The sequence below is a fragment of the Talpa europaea genome (assembly GCF_964194135.1).
Source record: "Talpa europaea genome assembly, chromosome: 15".
NCBI lineage: Eukaryota > Metazoa > Chordata > Mammalia > Eulipotyphla > Talpidae > Talpa > Talpa europaea.
This window is the reverse complement of record NC_140083.1, coordinates 31,970,419-31,995,104: the sequence shown is the minus strand read 5'-3', so window position 1 is coordinate 31,995,104 and position 24,686 is coordinate 31,970,419.

The following is a 24,686-nucleotide window of genomic DNA, read 5'->3' as shown; positions in this document are numbered from 1 at the left end:
TGATGTCAGAGGAACAGTGACGTGCAAACTGAACCAGTGAATGATATCCTAATCCATGATGTCCTCCACCCCATCTCTATGCAGATGAGATCTCAGGGGCTGGCTTCTACAGCTGCCTGCTTGCTGTGGACCTGATTCTTGAATTGTGGCTGCTGTGAAGTAGGGCTGGGGGTATGTGGCCAGGTGGAACTTTAAAGTACTGAGGACAGGTGGGACTCACTCTCTTGCTTTTTCCTCCCTGACTTGCACCCTATTACTGCTGGGTTGCTTGCTAACAATAGGAGGTACCTGCTCCTATTGTTAGGCAATTAGCAGAGGGGGTGCCTGGAATGGATCAAAGTCCTGCCACTTCCCTCAGGTGCCAGAGGCTTAGAGAAGCTCAGGGCTGATGAAACTTGTGAAAAGTAGATATACCCCATACTCTGAGAGCAGTGTGGTTGCTCCACAAAGACACAAACCTTTGAGCTGGCAAAAGCCTACAGCAAGACGTGCCCAGTCTCTGGCTAGTCTCTAGGGAAAACAAAACAATTCCTTGAAGCTACCAAAATTTCTTCTCCCCAGGGGAGAGGAGATCATGGCAACTCCTGCCAAGTCCTCTCCCCCCCCCCCGCCAACGTAAGTGTGGGACTGAGAGTCTGGAACAAGAGCAGAAACCCCCTTAAAAACCTGAAACATGGCATGGATCTGGCAAAAACCTGCTGGGGTTTTGTCTGACAGATCTCTTTTCCTCTCTCTCTCTCTCTCTCTCTCTCTTGCGCGTGCGCGAGCTTTTGCTTCTGCTAAAGATGTGGTAGAGAATTCTTCTCACATCATAGTCAAGGACCTTGGTGCCAGTAGCATGGAAATGTTATGCTTCATACTTCAAAGAGATGGTCCCTCTGGGCTTTCCTGGTGGCTCAAGGGGGTTAAGATGCAACCTATGAAGCTATCCAGAGCCACTGCAGTCTGAGTTTGATCCCCACCCAGAGAGCTGACCCATATGGTGCAGCAGACCTCTCCTGCCTTACCCACTGCTCCCCTCAGCAGTGTATTTCAGTAGATCTGCCTGTTCTACTCCCCACTCTCTAGTGAATCCTCTCAACCCCTGCATCTCTGGCTTACACCCCAGTTCTTGTACGCATAAATAAATATTAAAAAAATACCAAGGAGATGGTACCCAGATTCTTGAGAAAAATATGCTTTTGGTAGCACATTTTACCAATCAAAGGGGTAGAGAAAGAATTTATAGTTACAAGTTTTCTAAAGTAACAAGCTCTTACAAAAACAAAACAAAACAAGGAAGTCATAGTCTGTCAGAAGGAAGTCTCTTTAAAAGTTAGCTGATCTTTTTTAGGCTGGAGGTATAAGATTCACATAAGTATCAACGTCAGACGGTGCAGGTCATCGGCTGTGCTTTGATGCTCAATACAGTAACTCTAGAAATGTGTCTGGTTTATGTTCTCCCAAACTTTCGTGCACTTTCTCACTGTTTTGTGAAAAATCCCTTTTATAATAGCAGAAACTTGGATAGTAGACTAGCAACATTAGCATAACTTGGGAACTTGCTAGAACTAGAGAACTTGGGGCCTCCCTCACGGAGCAAGGGTTAAGACACAGCACTATGAAGCTATCCACAGCCTCTGCAGCTTGAGTTCGATCCCCAGGCTGGGAGCTGACCCACAAGACACAGCAGACCTCTCCTGTCTTGCCTGCTGCTCCCCTCAGCAGTGTACTTCAGTAGATCTGCCTGTTCTGTTCCCCACTCTGTCTCTGATAAATCCTATCATCCCCTGCACCTCTGGCCTATACCCCAGTCCTTCTACATAAACATAAATAAAATCTTAAAAAAAAAAAACAAACTAGAGAATCCCGGATCCTGCTCCCCATTCATGACCTGGGAAAAGCATTTTACCAAGATCCTCAGATATTCCAATTAAAGTTTTGAGAAGTAGTGGCAGGCATAGTTCATCATTTCCATGCATCCTCACAGGCCTCTTCTATTAGTTCTAAATCCACAGGCCCCAGGTTTATTGTTATACCTCCTTAATCTACTAAGTGACAGCCATTTGTGTATCAATAATATATTCATGAAAATAGCAGAGCAATGGACATCTTATTTTTCTTTGCAATGAATGTGATAGTTTTTCCTGATTGAGGTAAGCAAGGGTCATAAAAGCTCTATTTCTTGTTGTTTAACCTAGATGAAAAAAATTTCAGTTAGTGAAGAGGGAAAAATATATTTTGTACAGCTCTTTATACCAACCTTTAGTAAGCAGCTAAGTACCCACCTATAGGTAAAGGACTCCTGCATGTATACATTTTGATAAGAATAGATAAAATAGTACATTGTTACCGTGACAATGGGAAATATTAAGATATTTTCCACTTGCCATAGTGCAGTTATCTTTTTGTGTTATCCTAACTTTTAACTGAAGATTTTTGGTGAATTTTCTTGCATTTATATTTCACTTATGTCTTTCTTAAAATAATATAATTTCAAAATTACTTTGCAGTAAATAATTGGATTGTTCCTTGATCTGTCAGTTCATTTTAGAAATCCAGAAGTTGATCTAATGAAGTTGCAAGCTTCTCACAGCAAGGGTTTGAGGAAGCAGTCATGTAGAAACCAAAGAATCTACCTTCCAGTCTCAGCTCTACCTTTGAGTGGGCGCAGAACATTTTTTAAACCACTTGCTCACTGTGATCATAGTTTTCTTATTCAAAAACATCAAAGCACCTGGAGAAAGCTGCTCTCAACATGGCTTCTAGAACAATAGTTCTATTTTTCCTTGAATAGGAATCTCCCTTAACTCAGAACAGTCTTTGTGGTTTCTCTGTACCTACCATATGTTTCTGCCAGAGACTGTTTCAACTTTTTTGGCTTGGACTGAACACTGGCATTCATTTTTTGTTGATTTACTTGATATATAACATGTGATGTTTTGCTTAGTACTTTAAGCAATTTCCTCAGGCACTTTGATATTAAAGATTTCGATCAGGTATATGGATGGTAAATGAAGTTGCTACAAAGCAATTTCACTTTTACAATTACTCCCTAAAGTTTGTGTACTTCAAATAATAATACAATCTAAGACACAAACAAAAAGTATGATGCACACTAACTACAATATGAGCACAGAATGGGTGTGGACCCCTGAGAAAGTGCCTCCCCGGAAAGAATTACATGATGAACATCTGATGATATCAATTCCTAATATCTGAATTTATTTGGAAAATATTTTCACAGGTGTAAATAAAGAATTTTGACAAAAGAAGATTGCCTGGGTTATTTGGGTGAACTCTAAATGCCATCACAAGTACACGCAAGAGAGAAGCAAAGGAAATGACACAGAGATAGAAGGCCATGAGAATACTTAAGCAGAAGTTGGGGTGATGTGCCCACATGGTCCAGGAATGTCAATGTCAGGGAAGCACCTGCAACTGGAAGAGGCAATGAATGGATTCCCCTTTCGAACAGCCAGAAGGAGCACCGTCCTGCTAAATTTCATATTTCTACCTTCCAGAACTTCGAGAGAATAAATTTCTACTCTTTTGTTCCACTAACATGTCAAAATTTATTATGTAGGGCCTCCCCTGGTGACACAGGCAGTTGAGCGCTGCACTGTGAAGCTGTCTGCAGCCTCTGCAGTGTTGGTTTGATCCTGGCCAGCAGGCGAGGGTCCCACATGGTGAGGCAGACCTCTCCTGTCTCGCCCACTGCTCCCCTCCTCAGTATGTTTCTCAGTCTGCCTGTTCTGTTCCCCACTCTGTCTCTGGTGAATCATTTCACCCTCCTGCGCATCTGGTCTGTACCCTGGTTCTTGTATAAAATAAATGAATAAATCTTTAAAAAAAAGATTTATTATGTAGTCTTAGGAAATGAATGGTCATTTTTAGAAATAAATATTTTATAAAATTAAATATCCCCCTCCAAAAAAAAAGTAAGTGGAAAACACTCAATTCAAATACGATTCAGAAATGCATTCATTTTTTAAAAGTAAATCTAACTCTCAAGTATCTATACCACTCAGAATTTCATGATCTGGCATTCAAATTGTAGGAAATTGTTTTGAAATGTTCCATGGCACAGTTCTAAGAGAGGACTCTTTATTACTAATATTCCCCGTTGATAGAGGTATAAATTAAGGATTTTTTCCTTGTGTTTCCCTGATTTTTGGAAATTGAGAAAAATATTGAACCTTTTCCTAGCCAAGACCTAGCGAGAACCCATCCCAAATCAGAGTATACAGGGATAATTTCTGGCAAAGGCTCTCATACAGAGGCAGCAAGATCTTCTAATTATACAATGAGAATGTGGAAAATCTTTCCTTCAGACTCTAGTTGTTACAGAATCCAACTACCCAACACTCATTGGTTCTTTATGTGAATAATAATGATCTAAGGACATAATTATAACATTGTTAACAACATGGCTAGCAAATTGTTAATTGATATGTCACCTCATTAAAAATTTTTTTAAATATTTATTTATTTATTTATACATACAAGAACTGGGGTACAGGCCAGAGGTGTGGGGGTTTAGAGGATTCACCAGAGACAGAGTGGGCAACAGAACAGGCAGATTGACTGAAATAGACTGCTGAAGGGAGCAGCGGGCAAGTCAGGAGAGGCCTGCTGTGCCATGTGGGTCTCCTTCCTGGCCAGGAATCAAACTTATGCTTCAGTGGCTGAGGATAGCTTTATAGGCTGTGTCTTAACCCCTTGCACCAGCAGGGAGGCCCTCACCTCATTAAATCTTAACCACTCAGTGAAGTTAGTTTACTTTTTTCTTTATATCCAAAAGGGCAGGTTTATTATAAAAAGGGAAGGGTAGGAAAGGATTCTGGCACAGACATAGGCGGGCAGAAAGAGCTGCACCTCAGAGGGACAGGTTTGCTAAAAGAGACCTGCATGGTCACAGGTGGGCGGCTATGGGAGGAGAGCTGCCTCTGCTGCTTTGCAAAGGGAGAAGGTTGGTGAAGGGAAGCACCTGCATGGTCACAGGAGGGGGAAGGGCTGCTGCCCAAATAAGTTTATTTTTAAGGTGTGTTTTGAAGACCTAGAAAATTTAAATTTGATGCTTAAATTTCACAGTAGTAGTCAAGGAGGGACTCCATCATTCAAGTCTAGTAGTTAAGATTCCATATTAAACTTTCTTAAATTCAAAATCCCACAGAGCACCTAGTGACAGGTTTATTAAATTGCTCATGTTTCATGTTCAAACACATAATTTCACACTCTGTATTTGTCTGTCTGTTTGTCTGTGTCTCTCCCCTTATCGATTTCTCTCTACTAATTTCCATTGTCACACATTCTAACACTTTCTAAATGATGTATCTATATCTAAACTTTGTGAACAACATTCAAGGTATTTTTTTTCTATAGAAATCTTATAATCCCTGCAAATCAGAAAATACCACAAATTATTTTTGGTATTTACTATTTACGTATCAGTTATGCATGATTTTCTGAAATACCTTGGTTGAAAAGACAATTATCCATTTTATCTGGAGAAATTATTATTCATCACAAACTTCCAATAGGAGCACAAGTATAGAAGAAGAAATCAAAATCACCAAGTTAGTTTTAAATAATTGAAGATATTTTATAAGTGTATAGCATACTTATATTATAAACCTGGATTTGTTCCTCACTATAGATATTTCATTGAATAAGTCACCTAATCTCTCTAAGCATCAGTTTCTGATTATACAAAATGAAGTTATTAGCCTTACTAATCTCATATACTTGTTGTGAGGATAAAACTGGAAAACATATTTAAGAGAGGTATTTGCAAACTGGTGAAAAAAAGGCAGCATAAAAATTTGAAGATTTATTATAAAGACAAGACAGCTTGCCTTTTTTAAGTTTATTGTTATCTCATTATTAAATTCTATTTTAAATGCTCCACTTTATAGTATGTTAAGTCAATTAGCATATTAATAATTATGTATTTCATGTTATGAGTAATTAGTCATTATTTTAATAAACATTAGCAAGTAGTATCTACTAGGTATAGTAAGATAAATGAGAGTTTATCCTCATAAAGTATCTTAAAATTCAATATAGAAGAAACTTAAAAAAAAGTAGATAATTGCAATGCAAGCTGAAACATTCAATGATAGACTTTAATGTAGGATATGCTTGGAGTATAAAAATTGCCAGGAGGAAAGAGGACTTTTGACATTTTGAAGAATGAGGTGAAGAAAGAGGAATGTCACTTAGCAATAGTTTTGATTCAAATAACTCAAACCTTGATATATCTAGCTAAAAAAAAAAAAAAATATATGAAATACATTATGTTACACAATTAAATGAGCCAGGAGATCATTTCAGTCACAATTGGGGTAGAAAATCAAAAACACCATTGAGACATTGTCTATCTCTGCTGTTGTCTTCTGCATTTAGTATGTTCGCCACTGAATATAGTGGAAGATGGCAAGTGCTTGGGTGGGGTGAGAACTATGGTGACCACACCTAAGAGAAGAAATCCCATAGTGCAACAAAAATAAAGAAGGATGCAGATTTAAAAAAAAAACAAAAACACAAAACTATAAATAAAACAAAAAAGAAACTCACTAAAAACAAGCAAAAAAGATTCCCTGCGTGATATGTAAAATAGCTATCACGTTTTCCAGTCACATATCTTCATTACAGATAAAGGGACTGGAATAAAGAGAGAACTTTCTCATAATCTCTACCTGTAGATTATTTTATGTGAATTAGTTAATTATCTACACTTGAGTCATATGAAATTACTAATATCAAACATTTTCATCATAACATTGAGCCCAGCAGCTACTTGTTTGCTAATCTGCCCTTCTGGTTCTTGTTACTGGCTCTGGCAAATACTTGGAGAAGACTTGTTATCACATTTCTTGGGGTCACATGTCTATCCATGAAAAATTACAGACAAGGGAATGGGTTTTCTTGATTTCTCACCCTGAGTAACATATCTATCCACAGTTATGTTAAGGAGAACTTCTTCAGGTGGAATTTTATCTATCTATCTATCTATCTATCTATCTATCTATCTATCTATCTATCTATCTATCTTTCTACCTACCTGCCTATCTAAGTATGTAATGTTTAATATCTTGCTCCTCTAGGTAATAGGTAACTTTGGCAAAGATCTTTATTCATAATACACAATTCATTATACACTGTGCCTTATACACAGTGCCCAATATGAATGAATGGATGAGTAAAAGGCAAAGACTACCTGATATTAAGGAAGACATTGAAGTTTATATCAAGACTAGTAAATTGTACATTTATCTACAATTTTCTCTATATCTCTATATCCAAACTCAGAATTACTTTCAAAATCTTTAATTAGAGACTCCACTAGTATCTATATAGCCCTTGAATAATTAATATTTTTACTTTATTACATAAGTGATTTTATATTTTGCCAGCAGGCTAGCAAGTTAAAAATCCTCAAAGACATATAGCTTTACCTGTCCATCACTTCACATAAGATGGTTTCATTATTAATAGAATTTCTAGATTAAGCAATACATTAAGTTAATCAAATGAACTTACCTCTTCAAGGTAAAAAAAAAAAAAGTTACTGGATCACATAAAAAAATCTACCTGTACATTATTTTATGTGATCCAGTAAATTATCTACACTTGATCATATGAAATTACTAATATTGAACATTTTCATCATAATATTGAGCCCAACAGTTACTTGTTTGCTAATCTGCCCTTCTGGTTCTTGTTACTGAACCCACCTGCTCCTCATTTTAACAAATATTTTAATGTAAAACAACTTTAGTTATATAGAGTTATATACAGTTCCTATGATCAAACCAACATTTGTTAATATACTATCCTATGATGAAGATTTAATGTTTACCAATCCTTGAATTAAGGGGTAACCCCATCCACATAAAAGGAAGCACTAATAATTCACACTTGTGGGATTTGAATTACCATTCTTCTATTTGCAGTAGAATTTGGGATAACTTGACTTCTCCATGCTCTAGCTTCTATTTAATAAGATCTAGTTGTTTTATGTTTGTTCTGAGAATTAAATTAGTAATAATATAAATTTTAGCACTATGATTGAAGACTAGTCTACATTTACTCTAATACATTTTACAGAATTTTTAAGTTAAATTTTAGGATAAGTCAGATTATTTATTGAAAAAACAATGACTAGAAAACATACATTAAAGTAAATTACAGGGGAAAAAGTTCAGAATATTTATTCATTTGCACTGTTACCAGAGCAAACATTGACTGTTTTTCAATATTTTATTGTATTTTATTTATTTTTGATATCATAAGTGTATTTTTGTTTGCAATTATAATATTTAAACAATTTTATTATGCTTATTAGAATTTGAGTTCCTTTTTCTTGTAATTTATCCACATTTTCTACTAAAGTCTACATTTATTTGTTGTGATTATTAAGATATGTCTATATACCTACAATTATCTTCTTATCTAATTTTTAAAAGCTATGAGCATCTTACTGCCATAGCATTGGAAATCTTCTTGCCCCGTTTTTAAAATTTCTCTTTCAATGCTTATGATATGTTTTGACCTACAGAAATAACTGTAAGTAGTAAACATTATTGTTCTCTTATTCTGCTTTTGTCACTTTGCTTATCAAATATACTCCAACCACAGATTATATGTCTCAATAGAGACATATCTATCTCTATTAACACATAGGTATTCATTTCTAATAAATGTTGAGTTTACTTCTTTTAATTAAACATGCATTTGAATTTGTTATGTTGAACACTTTGAAAGTGGAGCTATATTTTTATTTAATATTTAATAAGGAAATAACCAGTTATCAGTTTATATTTACTAAGCCATGGAAAACTTCAAGTAATAAAATGGCAATGACAGTTATTTTATTTAAAGAAAAAGATGAAATAAAGTGGTCAACAAAGAAGGTGAAATAAAGAGAGGAGAAGCAGGAGTGTTCTGTTCTAAAGGTCAAGCAAAAAAATGTGTATCAAGAAAGAGAGAAAAATCAAGTCCTAATGATAAATCAATGTGGAACTAGGAATTGTTCACTGGAGTTAGCAACCTGGAAATCACTGGATGCATTATTGACAAGAGTAATTTTTTTTTAGTTTAAGCATGAACGCTTGGTGAAAGTGAGTCTAAAAGAAAATGGAAAAATGTAATTTAAAATAGTGAGGACAGATGATTCTTTCGTGGTACAAAGCAATTGGGACAGTGCCTGGCTGGAAATTGGGCTCAAGCAAAGACATTAGTTTGTTTGCTTGCTTGCTTTATGGAAGAAATAAAGAATTTTTCATGCTGTTAGAAATAATCTAGGAGATGGTGTATATAGAAATAGGGAAGAGTTGCTAGAACAAAATGGTTGAAAATTGAGAGGAAACAGAATCTAATGAAAAGGTGGAGAGTTTTGCCTAAATAGTTCATCTTAGGTTGTGGCACAGGAAAATAGAGAATGTGAGTGCCAGTGTTAGTGAGTAGGAACATAAACAAATCCACTTGACTTCTTCGAGCCTAAAGCATCAGCAAGAGTTTTCATTTGCTCTTTCTCTTGAAAATTATTCAAATCTCCTGCATCCTCAGATTTTAAACATTTGTTTAATTCTTTGGAGAAAACCCTATTCTGCTTTCAGACAAAATGTTTGTGGTAGTTGTTGATTGCTTGATAGTTGACTATGTATTTTCACTGTCTCTTTGCAAGGATGACCCCTTCCTCTCTTTTTTTTTTTTTTCTTATCAGAACTATGTTAGTTAAGATCATTTGCAGAGAATGATGTCATTGTCAGACTATTCTGATTAATGAAATAGAACATGAGGGGCTGGGAAAATTAAAAAAAATCATGTTTTCTCATATATTCTTCCTACAATATTTCTCCTCTTAGAATGTATAAAACCAAAGCATCATAGCAACAAGACTCTTGTAGCCATAAGGTAAGCATGAAGGTGAAGGCATATATATGAAGAACAGTAGAGTAAAAAACTGGGGACAGTCCATAATAGTATTGCTGAATAACTACTCCAGTTGTGGAATGTATAACTTCATACTTTTTTTTTTGTCCATAAGATTAAAGAATTGTATTTTGACACTGCAATGATTTTATTTGTAGGCAGTTTCTTTAAAAATTTAAGCAGCTTTGGGCATTCTGAGTTTTTAATTCCATGAGATGGTTTGGAGACACTTTTCCTAAGGCCCTTTCTTTGATCTCCTGGGTAGATCCTGAGAATAGGTACAGAAGGGCAAGACTTGTGGTGAAAATAACCAAAAGAATGCTGAACCTCTCAGATGTTTAATATCTCTCTTCTACAAGTCAGGAATTCCTGACTATAGGAAGTCAGGTTGTCTTCCATAAAGAAAGAGGATTATATTCTGAATTTCCTAAGCCAAATCTCCTTTCATTATCATTCCCTCCTCTTCATACATTTTTTTTAAAGATTTATTTATTTATATATACAAGCACCGGGTACAGTCAGAAGCGCGGGAGGGTGAGAGAATTCACCAGAGCCAGAGTGGGGAACAGAACAGCAGACTGATGAAATACACTTCTGAGGGGAGCAGCGGATGTGGCAGGAGAGGTCTGTGCGCCATGTGGGACCCTCGCTGGTGGCTGTGGATTGAACCAGCGCTGCAGAGGCTGTGGGCAGCTTCGCAGCCCAGCGCTCAACTGCTGTGCCACCAGGGGAGGCCCCTCTTCATACATTTTAATGTCCACAATATCTCTTCTCTGTCTCTGTCTCTGTCTCTCTCTCATACTAGATGATACTTGCTTTTTATTGAATTTGACTGACAGAATCTAGGTTACCAGTATTTACATATTAGTAGGATAAGCTGCAATGAGGAATAGACTAGACATAAAAAAGAATAAATTTTAAAAAAAAAAAAACAGGAAGCATTAAAAGGGGACATTTAGCAAAGTACTCATCAAGCCAATCTCTATGCTTTTGGGTTAAAGCTTCATCGCTAACAGAAAATAGGAGAATAAACCAAATCTCTAAAATTTCTCCTTATGAATTTATTGTTTGTATTATAAGTAATTGTGTGTAGCTTATATATCTGTATACTGCATGACAAGTCTCCATTTACCCCTCACATTTCTTTTTTTTTTTTTTTTCTATTTCAACCTATATTTTAAGGAAGTTTGGATATCAAAAAAACTAGCATGAGAGAGACAGTGCCCCCCTCTGAGATAAGGGCAGATTTGTTTACCATCCAGGGTGTACAGATAACATATTCCTTAAAGACACAGGTTGTAGATTTGCTGGCAGCACCCCCCAAGAGATTGGGAGTTTTCAGAGTCCTCGAAAGGAAACAAATCCTCTCTGAGTGCAGCATCCACACTGACCACTCTACATTATTCCCAGGAGGTAGAGGGGGTAAAGGAGACCCATGAGAACACGAATAACCTGCTGCCTGCCATGCCACTAGTAATAAAGTCTTTATCTGAGTGAGGTGCTTTTTTTTTCTGCATTCTTTTTTTTATTATTTATGCATACAAGAACTGGGGTACAGGCCAGAAGTGGGGGGGTGAGAGGATTCACTAGAGACAGAGCGGGGAGCAGAACAGGCAGACTGACTGAAAACATGGCTGAGGGGAGCAGCAGGCAAGACAGGAGAGGTGTGCAGTGCCATGTAGGTAGCTCCCTTGCCGGCCAGGGATTGAACTTGCACTGCAGAGGCTGTGGACAGCCCCATAGAGCTGTGCCCAACCCCCTGCACCACCAGGGAGGCCCTGTCTTTCTGAATTCTGGAGACTTTGATCAGCTAAACTGCTAACTTGCAAGTGGCATCAAATCTATGCCCTTTGTATTTTTTTATATATTTTTTAAAAGATTTATTTATTTATTTACACAAGCACTGGGTATAGTCAGAAGCACGAGGGGGGGGAGAGAATTCACCAGAGCCAGAGTGGGGAACAGAACAGGCAGATTGACAAAGTGCACTGCTGAGGGGAGCAGCGGGCATGGCAGGAGAGGTCTGCGTGCCATGTGGGACCCTCACCGGCGGCCGGGAATCAAACTGGTGTTGCAGAGGCCGCAGCAGCTTTGCAGCCCAGCGCTCAACTGCTGCGCCACCGGCAAGGCCCTGCCCTTTGTATTTCTTGGCATACTTATAGTATCATTCAGCATCTTCACCCCAGCATCCAAATGCTTGAAAATATACCTTTAACATTTGCCTTTTGCCATTGAAATATGGGAATTCATGAGGCCATACCCTATACATTATTATGTTCCATGAAACTTTCACTATTGCTAAAGTCTGAATTCATTACTGTTATTCTTTCCCTCTGCAGAACTTTGAAAATAACATGTCATTTAATTTATTCTTCCCTTTTCAACCTTAACTTTGTATGTGGTGTCTTTCCATTTGATTGTAAGTTTGGGAGAATGCTGTTTTTTTCATCTTGGTATTCCCAAAGCACCTTGTCCAGGGCTTTGTCTAAATACAGTATTATAATGCTTTTGAATTATCAAGGATAATTTTATTATTAAAGGAAAGTCTTCATATTGATTTGAATAATTAAACATTACATTTATGTACCACCTTAGAGATTTCAAAAGAGATCATGTATTATCTGATGTAATCAATTTTATTCCTTAGCAAGGGGAACATTATGAGTAAGGAAAAATGGATTGTGTGGACCCAAGTCATGTATTTCCTTTGGAATTGTCACTAATATGAAAACTACCTAGTTGTTCTGTTTCAAATTTTGTACCTCTCACAAAAAGTAAATAAATTTGGCATTTTTTATTTTAGCATTTTTTTTGCTCATTTTACCTCAAGGCTTTCTTTCATAAAAGTTCAAAGTCATTATTCAATTTAACAAATGTTGCAAGAAGAAAGATAATAAAAAGGTCTAGAGCTCTATGTTATGAACCTTCTATGAAGACAGTTATTTTGTATGCAAAGGTGAAAGAAAATGTCAAAATTATGCTAATAAAGTGTAATATTACCACAACATTAGAGCAGATTAAAAGTCAGAAAAGAGATTTTTTTATGAAAACTTGTCATGTTGTAAATCATGTAAATTTTCTACTGTAATTATAATTCTCTTAATCCCCACTTGATAATGCTCTTAATAATCACTACAAGATTCCTAAAAGAGAATAGACATGAGTACAATTATCAAGAAATAATAGGGTTTAGAACATTTTATGTTGGCTCTTGCTCTTTTAACTATTAGAGGAAACATGATGAATTAACATATTTCTCTGAGATATCCCAGGGGGTATTAAATTTTTTGACTAAAAATGACTGTCTCCTGTTTCTTGATTGTGTACAGATGCATGTATGAGTATGTGTGAGGGTTGGGGTAGGAGGGTAATAGGAGAAAATTTGTATATTCAGTTGTGTTACCAACACAGTTGATTATTCTGCATTACAGGAAAATAAAAATGAGACACATTATTAGTTATAACACTGTGTCCTGAAAAGCCAAATTAAGCATCAAGTAATAACTTTGCCTATGTACTACCTATGAATTAGATTTAGAAACCCTTTGCATTTTTCATTAAAAATATCATTAAATATTTTGCACATGTTGTAGAGATATTATATAATATGAGTGTGCAGTTTCATGGAAGATAATTTCCCAAAAATACAGGTAGAGCATATTTAAAGCTATCTAATATAAATAAAATCACATATATGATGAAATAATTGTTTTACTATGCATTTGTTTGCATAGTGACACTTTCATTGAAATAAAAATTGAATACAATAATAAAATAATATTATTGTTCTGGTTAATAAACTTGAAGTTTAATAATTTGATAATATATTTCTTGGAAAAATCACCTGTGAATGTTTAAATAATGTTTAAATAATCCTTGTATATTTCTATATTTAGGACAGGAAACTCATTTAACTATAGTGCTTAATTTGGATCCTGTGAACAAATAAAACATTTGTTTTATGAGTCTAAATCAGAGAATTGACTTCCACATGCCAGCACAGCACAGGCTGATGATACAGTGTCTACTGTGATACTCTGGGTCTTCTAAGTCCTTCCAGAGGGATGAAACTGCTCCTCAGTTACAAATGGCCTTAATGAGAAGATTAAAATCTCCTTTCACTCCCCTCTTTACTGAAACTTTTTATTACAGCCATCAGAAAATCCTTTTCCCCCCACCTCCATCATTAAAATATATCTAAAATGTTTACTCTTCTTACCGTATCAGTTAATTGTGGCCAAATTATTGTTTCTTGCCTTATTATTTCAATGATATCTAACAGATATCTCCATCTGTCTTTTCATCCCAAAACAAACTAACAAAAGCAGCACATTTTTTGGTATTTTTATGTTGTTATACTCTTTCTCTAGTCAAAATGGGAATTTTTCCCAACTTCATCTCTTAGAAACTTTAAAGTCCAAACCTATTTCCTCTTTATCAAGGCCTTCCAATCCTTGTGCCCATTCCATTGTCACTTAGTATTCTCTTCTGTGAGTGATAAATTTTCCTTCAAATTCTCATACTGTGTGGGGTGTTGACTGTCTAAATATGTGAACTACACTTTGGTTGGTATCCATGTTGCTTCTCTTTACAGGTACACACACACACACATTACACTAATTTTAAAATACAATTTCAACTAAAACCACATCTCTTCTCCATCTTCTGCAATAATTCCCAGTCACCTCTCTAAGTTTACACATTTGACACATTTCAAGGTATAGAAGGTACATTTTGCCATTATGTTTGCATCCCTTTGCTCATTTCTTTGAGGGAGGACATATGAAAAGCCTTCCCTCCCCATTATGTAACAAAACATGTAAATATATTTGGGGCACTTATTATGCCTCTTTTTCATTTAGAAAATGTCTCTATTCCTTTTCCCCATCAAATTATAATTTTTATTCAATTACAACAGTTCAGAATCTTTTTGAAGTTCTTTTTCTTTTTGCTCTTCCCTTATATAATTAGATTTTATGGAATAATGGTGAACGTTCTTGCCTCTTTTGCAAGCCCTCACAGCTTCAAGGTTAGTAGTCATGTGAATGATGTCAGTAATGACTGAATACCAGAAGTTCAATGTGTTATAACAAAATGTGTTACATTCCTTCTCTTGCCAATATGTTTGTATCTCTCCCAGGAAAGCATGAATTCCAGTTTTCCCTGTATCTGATGTCTCTGAAATAGGAAGAAAATAAGACTCCAAATAGAAAGCTAGATATTCAGGAAGGAAGACCTAGAGAAGTAAATATATACAATTACATTTTTTTATGATGTAGGTGATTTAAAAAAATAGTTTTATTTTATATATTTTTATATAAGTTTTCATTTTTGAACAATGTATGTATTTTCATCTAGTTATAGTCCCTGTGAAATCCCACCACCCATTCACCTGCACCCCTATGTTTATTGCAGCACTATTTGTAATAGGTAATCTATGGAAACAACCCAAATGCCTAAAAAATAGATGACTGGATCAAGAAGATGTGGTACATATACCCAGTGGAATATTACTCAGCAATCAAAAAGGTAAATTCATGCCACTTGTAGCAACATGGATGGAGTTGGAAAGGATCATGCTCAGTGAAATATGCCAGAAAGAAAAATGAATATATTGGATGGTTTCACTTATAGGAGGAAATGTAGAGGATCCAGATAAGGGATCAGGAAAAAAAATAATTATAATAAGGTAAAAATCAAAATCAACAGGCAACTATAAACCAAAGACATTTTGCAGGGGGTTGGGAGGGGAGGGAGTAGGATCAAAACAGGGGTGGGAAGAGCACCAGGGACCATGGAAATACAAGCAATTACATTTAATGAAAGTTGTTAAAAGATTTTTTTGCAATGATGGCGAGATCAGTTGAGAACAAATGAGACAATTATTTTTTGTTTAGGATTGGCAGTTTCATTAAGATGTTAAAAAAAGAAAAACTGGAAAATTTGTACTATGTTTTCATGAAATGACAGACAGCTTGTCTATCACAGCATTGAATCAAAGAAAACAAAATATGAAAATGAAAGAATGTGATTAGGCTGAAAGAAATCCCAGAGTGACCAATGTTATTAAAAACACACACACAAAAAAAAATAACCTGTTAGCTAAGCAATATGTTAAATGTCCGTAAGTTATAATAAAAATAAATTTGAAATGAAAGAGAGTAGAAAATTAGTAAAATGACAGATAATGAATGATTCAATTATGTTTTGATTATGGCTATAGTCCCAGAGAAATGAAAGCATTGGTAGGGATGTGCAGGTAGCTATATAATAAAGTAAAATTTTCACTGTTATATTTTGCTTCTCTCCTCTCTCTCTCTCTTTGGTAGCAACTTAATTCTGAAACTATCTTTTAGCTATGTTGATATTTCTTGGATTTTGTTTGATTTGAACACAACAAGATAGTGGTAAAAGAAAAGAAATATGGGGTTATAACACAGAAACACAAAAGCCTCTTTATGTTTTATGAAATAGTGCATCTATTACATTGTCAGGTAGCCTAAAATATCTTTTGTATACTTAGAAAAAATATTCCTTCTGCACACTTTCAATGTATGAAGTCAACATGGAGGGAAAGAAGTGAAGTGTGACTTCTCGAGATCCCAGGTAATTACTTAGAAATGTTTTGGCTGTGAAAATTCTGGTGCTCAAGTGGATGCCAGATACCCTTTGAAGAAAAATGACGTCGATACCAGACTCTTGTGCTGCTCAAACTCCTCTGTTCCTAGGTATCAAGAACACTGGGTTTCAAACACAAATTATCTACCTAAAACACCTAGCACCTAGGTGAAATCAATATTTGATTCATTCATTCCTTTCCCCCCACAATTACAAATAAAAATAACAGAGTAAAACTCTTAGTGGGACTTATCTCTGGAAGGCAGATAAGTGTAGCTTATGCCATAAAAATATGAGTTTAAAAAATGAAATGTAAGTTTATTTTCAAGTCATAAGTAGGTGAGACTAGATTATATAATTTACTACTTATAGTGCTTTAAGTTTGATAAAAAAAAAAACATATTGAGTGTATGCTAACAGCTAGGAACAGTGACTTTTATGTATGTGTCCTTTTAATATTCTCCGTGTTTGTATAATATAATCATTAATATTTTATATAGAAAAAGGGTGAGGCATTTTCAGGTCATAATGCTAATATTGATGGGGCCAGTATTTTAACCTTGAGTTATCTAATCATAAGGGCAATACTCATTCCTATTTTCTCTATGCTTCATTCAAAATATGCATTAAATCCATAATAGGCAATAAAAATATGTTAAGAGTACAGAGAAATGGAAGTGATTAATTCAGTTTGAGATTATTGAAGAAGTGTTGGGGTGGAATATTAAAATTTAATGTAGATCTTAAACCAGTTGGCCTGAGAAAGGTATTGCAGACAGAATACAGCACATTCAAAGGCAGGGAAATGGCTTGTTTGTGAAATAATGAGATATTCTACCCAGCTGGCTGGCAGGGTGTGTCATATGAACAAAACAGACATATGTGAAGCAGCTTAAAAGAAGGATGAGAACTGTCACATTGGGAAAACTGCTTAGTGTTCATTTGAATTGATCAAAACACCAATTGTTTAAGAAGCCATTAGAAGAGGGGACATTCTGATCACAGGGGCTACTGATTCGGTGTCAAAAGATAGATTCAGTAATCAGTTAAATATAGCCAAGAATAGGGCCTCCCCGGTGGCGCAGAGTTGAGCACTGGGTTGCGAAGCTGCCCGCAACCTCTGTAGCGCCGGTTCAATTCCCGGCTGCTCCCTGGCTACAGGAGGAGGGCGCGCAAACCCCTCCTGCCGCCCGCTGCTCCTCAGCAGTGTACTTCAGTCCTTCTGCCTGCTCTGTATAAATAAATAAATAAATAAATCTTAAACAAACAAAAAAAATTAAAAATAAATATATAGCCAAGAATAGTTTAAGTTTGTTCAAGCTATTTGACTTTTCTTTAACTACTTCATCATCCCCTTTTTTTCTGTAAGAAAAAAAAAATCCCAATTTTTATCCCTCCATGGGGCATATTTTAAATTTCTACACAAAATTGTATACAGAGTTGCAGTTCTTTAATCCCCATAAACACTTGATTTTCTCCTATTTTGGCTTTTTATTTTTATTTTAACAGCTCAGATCTTATAAGCGAACACACGACTGGAGAATTATAGTAAAGACTAGCACCTTGGAGGTTATATTGCTGGCAAGCAGGAACCGATAGGTGTTTCTTAGCAGAAAAGTAACATCATCGTATACATTGGTTGAGTGACTAAATAAATTAAATTGTATGTCAAAGACCAAGTATTTTAGCTTCGAGGGTGTTCTTCTAATGAATAAATTTTTATTGAGTTAAAACAGGTTATAACAATATAATAAGATTCATGAGCACAGCATTATAATTCAACATCTGTACAATTATTCTTAAGGTTTTTCCATTAAAAGGTCTACACGTTATTCTAGAATTTTCCAGGATGTTACTTATGATCAAAAATTATTTTCTTTAAAATGGCCATTTACATGACAAATATAGGGGCTTATTTTTAATACAGACTATACTTCTGTAATACTCTTCCTGAAAGTTTTATTGAAATAGTGAAGTTTTCTGTGACAGAGAGGTGTTTGATGTACCAGCTGTTTAATTGACAATTTTTGAATTCCATCTTCATCTCTCTACTCATTAGCTATTCATTTTGAGTTAAAAAAAATTAAACCCATCTGCATTCTCTACCCCCTGCCCAATACCAATTTTATATTTCCTGATGTGCCCAATTTTGCATTTGCAGTGGCAAGTGTCTGGTATCTGATGAACGTGTCATCTTGTTCACAGTATAGGTGACAGATTCTTTCTACTTTGCTTAGTGGTTCTCACCTAAATTACTCTTGAGAAAACACTCTTTGAAGACACAACCAGATGGTCTCCCTCACATACTTGAGGAGCAGATTGGCAGTTTCAGTTCTGTTTCAATACTTGTTAAGTGGCTATTTCCTATCTTCCCCATGGTTTAGAATGCCAGGTAGATTTATGTCCAAAAAAATACACAGAAAATAAATTCTTGGTAAATTCTTCCTGAGCAAGTCATTATACAGAAGTGTGGCAGACTGAGTTCATGTACTGAGCCACTCCTCGCAGCTGCAGAAATGTTTCATCTCACTGGGGTTACTTGCTGCATCCGAAATGTTTGGAAGTTCCTTGAATTCATCATGCCACACCAATTACTGCGATTCCCCTTCCAATGCTGTACAGGATGATTTAATTAACATTGTCAGAAAAGGCATCATTCAAGGGGTCATTTTTAGTGTTGTAGCTAAAGCCATTTCAACATTACTGTGCTAGAAATAAAACTCCTTCCACTGATTTCTACTCTTCAGGTTATAACACTTTGTCTTCATTTCATATCTTTCCCCTCCCACCTCCATCCCAGAACCCATAATCACCAGTGCTTCAGAATGCAATACCACCACTTGCACTGTCAACTAGAGAGTCATGCACAGGGTTTTTCACCTTCAGTGACCAGTAAAATAACAAATGCTTGTCATTTTGGTCTGTAGTATTGCTTAAATAATTTCTTATTAACAACGATTGATTAAGAGAATACTTTCTTTATTCAACCAGTTTTCTTGCATCACAAGGATAAAAAGAAAACAAAATTCTTATAATTCAAATTTAGTTTCTTCTGAATATTTTAGAGATTAATCCACTGTAATTTTTCACTGTAAATAAAGAATGTTACTTTCATTTTTCCAATTGTTTCAATCTTCACATTTGCGTTTTAATGATTTGAGCAGAAAGAAACTACCTAAATTCTTATAAGAATATAAATGAAGGTCTTGTAGGCAAAATGCTCACCGTCATCACCCTGCCCCAAAATATTCACACTCTTATCCCTGGGTCCTGTGAATGTTACATTTATGGGGGAAGGATGACTTTGCAGATGTAATTAAGCTATGGATCTTAGCACCATCTTGAATTGTACAGATAGACGCAATCTATTCAAATGTACCCTTATAGGAATTTTTATTTTCCCCAGGAAGTTAAAGATAATGTGGCAGAAGGAGAAATAAGAGAGAATTGCAGTGTGAGGGAGGACTTGACTAGATATTGCTGGCTTTGAAAACAAAATAAATTGTATGACAGGGTATACCAGTGGCCTGCAGGGGATGAAAGGCCTCTGGCTGATAGTCAGCAGGCAAACAGGGACATTAGTCATACAGCTGCCAAGAATGAATTCAGTCAATGTCCAGAACAACAAGTGTGGAAGTAATTAATCCCTGGCCTCTGGAAGAAACACACACACACACACACACATGCACACACCTCTGAAGACACTTGATTTAGACCTTGTGAGATTCTAAGAGGAGGACTCTGCTGAGTTAAGTCACTTCTTCACTGCTGACTTACAAAACTGAAGTAAAAATAAGTATTGTTTTAAACTATACTATATAATTTTGGGGGCCTTCCCGGTTGGTGCAGTGGGGTGAGCACTGAGCTGTGAAGCTGTCCTCAGCCTTTGCAGCACATGTTTGATTCCAGGCCTGCCATGGAAAAACCCACATAGTGTGGCAGACCTCTCCTGCCTCGCCTGCTGCTCCCCTCAGCAGTGTCTTTGGTCCCTCTGCCTATTCTGCTCCCCACTCTGTCTCTGCTGAATTCTCTCACTCTCCCGCACCTCTGAGTTTACCCCAGTTCTTGTATAAATAAATAAATCTTTTCAAAAAACTATATTTTTTTTATATTTGTTACATCAGTAGCATAAAATGAAAAAAAGATTTTGTTATCAGTGAACCAGGGACATGCTATAACAAATAGCTAAAATGGTGGAAGAGTTTGGAAAATGATTGAAGAACATAAAGGAAAGGTCTAAATTGCCTTGCGAAATAGCATTGCTCAAAAAATGGACATTAAAGACTTTATCAATGGGGATTAAGGAGGAGGTAAAGAGTATCAGGAGAAATTGCAAATCACCTAAGAGAAAGCCTTAATCTCTGTTAACAGGGCTATCAATAGAACCACACTTCAAAAAGACAGGTGGTGAGTCCCCAGAAACAGTTGAGAAATAAATTGTTGGAAACTTGTAAAAGATACTTGCTATTTAGAATCAGAAAGCTGAGTGTAATGGTGATAAATGGTGACCTATAATGATGTGGAAATCAGAATTTGAATATTTAGTTGAGGAGATTACCAAGCAAAATGTTGATGTTGGGTCCTTGTTCCTTCTTGTTTTATATAGTAAAACGTGAGAGGAGAGAAGTCAAGTAAGGGAATAAGTATTCAACCAAAAGAAAGTGGAACTAGAAATCTGAAAAAATTCCAGCCTATCCTATCTTGATGGCAATAGTTCTATGTATTGAGTCACACAAAAGTCTCTTTGATGAGATCAAAGGAGTCAGTCTCAGAGTCTGTCAATTAAACCAACATTCTTAGGGAAGTTTAAGATCTTTTTCCTTTTTTCCTCTCAGTAGAAGCCAAAAACAGATGTAGAATTATACCAAAAAGATTTGTGGACATTGATTCCATTACTGGGGTGAGGCTCTGGAGACTCCTCAAATTTTACTGGAGGAACAGGTTGATGGAAGTACTCAGCAGTAAATATGTGCCACCTTTCACGGAGAAGGAATAGTGAAGGTGAAGAAGGTGAAGTCAAGAGACCAAAGGCTGGACTGAAACAACCAGGAAGGATTATTTTTAGCCCTTGCTTCTTAGGGAGTGGATAATAAAAAATGCTCTCTTAAAACTGGGATCATTTGTCTTAGCTACAGTTCCTTTATGTTGTACATCCAACTGGCTTTTTTTTTTTTTTTTTTGGCTACTATGAACTTGCCAACACTTGGATATATAATTCTAGTTAAAAATTTGGGTCAATAATCTGTAGGTGGCTAAAAATGGATTTGAGAAGCAAAAAGTCAAACTTTAATATACTTATCTTACTTCTGGGTAAGTGGTATTTATGAATGTTAGTAGCATATTAAAAACTAAAGAAACCTCAAAGCTTTCTTTCCTTCCAACTACCATCTCATAACTCATCTCATGCCCAAGAAGGGGTACTTCATGTTAACAAGACCAAAATGGAATCTGAATTTGTAATTACACAACAGTGCCACAGGGTAGAGGTTCAAAGCAAAGAGGTTCAAAAACTGGAAATAAAATTGGACTACAGAAAAATGATCTCTGGGCTATTTGACACTTACTCTTAAATTACTTGGTTCTGAACTTCTCACTCTCACTTTCTTTGGAATTGGCAAAATACAACAGTAAGACAAACTTTTTCAAGTTCCCAAAGATGTCCCTTCCCATTCCAGTTTTAAAAGGCTAGTTGGGAATTAGTTTGTAACAAGGAGGAAAAGAGACGATTGATGGAGAATTTAGAGCAGGGAAAATCTCAGGCTTAGGGAGAAACTCTTTCCTTGGGTTAAGCTTTAGAAGTCTTATTTCACAACAAAGAAAATAATCCAGTCAAAAAATGGGCAGAAGAGCTAAAAAGAAACTTCTCTGAAGAGGAAATGCAAATGGCCAACAGACATATGAAAAAATGTTCAACATCACTTGTAATCAGGGAAATGCAAATCAAAACTACCATGAGATACCATCTCACACCAGTGAGAATGGCACATATTAAAAAAAACTAGCAACAACAAATGTTGGCGAGGGTGTGGAGAAAAAGGAACTCTTCTGCACTGTTGGTGGGAGTGCGAACTGGTCCAACCACTATGGAGAGCTGTGTGGAGATTTCTGGACCTACTAAACATAGAGCTTCCATATGATTCAGCAATTCCACTCCTAGGTATTTACCCAAAGGACACAGAAACATCAATTCCAAAGAGCACCTGCACCCCTATGTTTATAGCAGCACTGTTTACAATAGCTAAGCTTTGGAAACAACCCAAATGCCCAAAAATAGATGACTGGATCAAGAAGATGTGGTACATATATACCATGGAATATTACTCAGCATTCAAAAAAGATAAACACATGCAGTTTGCAGCAACATGGATGGCGCTGGAAGGGATCATGCTCAGCGAAATAAGCCAAAAAGAAAAAGAAAAATACCGGATGGTCTCACTCATAGCAGGAATCTAGAAAACTTAATAGGGACCAGGAAAATGAATATAAGAAAGTGAAAATCAAAATCAACAAAAAACTATGAACCAGAGACACTTTTTGGCGGGTGGGGAGCGGGAGGGGAAGGATTGGGGTCAGAATGGGGCATTTGCAATTGTATGGGGGAATATAAAAATAAAATTTATTATTTAAAAAAAAAAAAGAAGTCTTCTTTTCATTGAGGTGTTAACACACAGGGGACCCTGAAGTTGCCCTTCCATGTCTAGGCTCTCAATCTGAAGAGCAGGAGCAAAACTGGTACTTTATTACAGTCTAATTCAGTTCCTCAAGAGAAGAATATATAATTCTGAGTTCAGTGTCTCTATCCTAGAAGGCATGGGGTAGTGGTTAAGGCATGCTTCTATACCTTTTCAGTAAAAGTCTCTATTTCCTAATAAATATGCAGATGTTATACATTTACAGAATTCTTCATAATTTATGAAGAAACTTTACATATAATATGCTGTTTGATATAGTAACTTTGAGTATATATTGTTACTGTCATTTTATGATTTGGGACTTTGACTTAGAAGGATTACTTGATTTTCCTAAGAACATATGTGATGGTATAATCTAATTTCTATTTATCTAAATAGAAATTCTAAAATTCCTTTCTGTTTAATGCAGCCATTTTCTTAGTATCTCACTCAATCATTGCTTATACATATATATCAACAGAGTAAATTCTTAGTTGGACCATCAAAATTAAATTTAGGCAGTTCTTCCCGTTAGGTGATTTTAGTGTTTTCAGTCATAATATGAGTAGTTGATTTTAGCTTTAAACTTTGTAAAATCATGCTTGTTCATGGACAAATTCTGTCTTTGTCTGGGCTTTATTGATGTCTCTGAGCTTTATTTTTCTCTGCTTTTTTTATCTGCTTAGAGCAAAATATGATCATTTCTTTATTGACACAAAAAAGATTCTTATGTTATTTTAAATATGATGGAAATTAATTATCCATTTTTTCCTCTCCTATTTTAATATCAATTAATTTATCCCTCCATCATCTATCACCTTTCTACTTATCATTATCTTGTGTAGTCTCTTGAATAATATAGTCTCTCAATCTATATAAATCAATTATGTAAATAAATTTATACTTACTTTTATTTCAAAGATTCCAAATATCCACTGATGTGTTTTAATATGGAAAGGATAGAGGTCTCCCTAGAAAATATATTCTGCCAAGTTTTTGACTATTTTGTACAGAAAAGCATTGCATGGTAGTTTTGAACTTTATCTCTCTGTAATCTTTTTAAATTCAGGTAATAATTTGCCATAGCACTGCAGCTTAATACTAGGATGCTTCATCTGAGTCATGCTTTATAAGAAGAAATGGGAAATTCTTTATTGATTTTTTTATTGGCTAAAAAGTGACCTAGGATACCTGTGGATTATTTTCCTTCTTTTCAATTTTATAAATAGAGTCACGTGAAATTTTATATAAATATGTAAGCAAATATACAAACAAATGAAGTTTTCAAAAAGCAAAGTAATAACTTATTTTTTACCCCTAATCAGATAAATAGATCATGTAGCTAACTTAAAAAAGTAAAAGATATACTCAATATGATCACAACACAGACTTCATAAGGTAAAATGACTTAGTTAAAACAAAACTAAGCATACTATGAGCTAGGCTAAAAACAGGTTAGAATAGAGAAGTAAAATTCAA